The sequence below is a fragment of the Aplysia californica genome, unplaced genomic scaffold (assembly GCF_000002075.1).
Source record: "Aplysia californica isolate F4 #8 unplaced genomic scaffold, AplCal3.0 scaffold00021, whole genome shotgun sequence".
NCBI lineage: Eukaryota > Metazoa > Mollusca > Gastropoda > Aplysiida > Aplysiidae > Aplysia > Aplysia californica.
The window spans coordinates 234,480-235,813 of NW_004797291.1; the positions used below are offsets into that span (position 1 = coordinate 234,480).

A 1,334-nucleotide genomic window follows, 5' to 3' on the forward strand; every position below is an offset into this window, starting at 1 on the left:
CACTAACAAACTGACAAGATCTTTCGCTGTCTATAGCCGGGTACCCATTCCCACCTAGGTGAAGTGAGGAAAATAAGTGTAAAGTGCCTTTCCCAAGGACACAACGTCGGGCCCCTGACGGGATTCGAACCCACGACCTTACGGTTGCGAGTCCGAGAGCCTAACCACTAGGCCACCGACGTCACCATACTGAGTATGTATCTAGCTTAAAATTATTATTGTTTATATTACTGTTCATCTATATTATGCTTGTGTGTGCATGTTTGTACGCGCGCGCGGCCGCGAGCGCACGCGTGTGTGTGTGGGTGAGTGTGTGGGTGGGTGTGTGTGTGTGTGTGTGGGTGTGTGTGTGTGTGTGTGTGTTGGTGGGTGGGTGAGTGTGTGCGCGCGTGTGCGTATGTGTGTACGGAGTGAAACACCAAACCAATGTTCCAGGATCTGGACAATAAAGTTGTATCTTATCTTAACTTATCTTATTTAGTTTCTTCAAGAGAATAACACTGTGAGAGAAAAAAAGGTCTAGTGATTTAACACACGATCATAAAATAACAATGATAGTGGTAATAATGATAACAATGAAATTAATAGCGACTTTTTTATAATGAATGATTGGTGATGATGATGGTGATGATGATGATGATGATGATGATGATGATGATGATGATGATGATGATGATGATGATGATGATATAAGCATTAGTAATAAAAATAGAATGTAGTTATAAAGGGATCCATTTTTATTCTTTTCAGTTTATTATCCTCCAATTAATGTACTTAAGTTTGTTATTAGAATTAAATGCAGGCCTATCTATGCAATGAGTACCCCCCCCCCCCCCTCCGTCCCCGGCCTTCTTGCAAATAATAGAAAAAAATGTAAAAAAACAAAAAAACAAAAAAAACCAACCTCATAAAAGAGAACAAAAATAAACAACAACAAACAAACAAATTAAAACGTCTGTCCAAAAAGAAGCCAGCGTACATTTTTTTTCTTAATTCTGATTTAATTTGAAGCAACAACAGCAACAACAAAAACAATAACAACAACTACAACTACAACGATAGAAATAGCTGAGGATCAAAAGTAAACGGCACTGTGAACACATAGACATTCGTCTTCACCTCACACAGTTTAGTGTGTTATGAAAGTTTGAGTTTATTTGTGTGTGTGTGTGTGTGTGTGTGTGTGTGTGTGTGTGTGTGTGTTTGTGTTTGAGTTTGTGTGTGTATTTGTGTGTTGGTGTGTTTGTATGTATGTGTGTGTTTGTATGTGTATGTGTGTTTGTGTGTTTGTGTGTGTTCGTGTGCGTGAATGTGTGTATTTGTGTTTATATATA

General features: G+C 38.6%; 1 protein-coding gene across 1 annotated transcript in view; it reads right to left on the bottom strand.

Annotated features, from left to right (window-relative positions):
• LOC101850459 (microtubule-associated protein 1B-like) overlaps positions 1-1,334 on the bottom strand; it is a 39,198-nt gene that overhangs the window by 23,305 nt on the left and 14,559 nt on the right. The window lies entirely within an intron of this gene.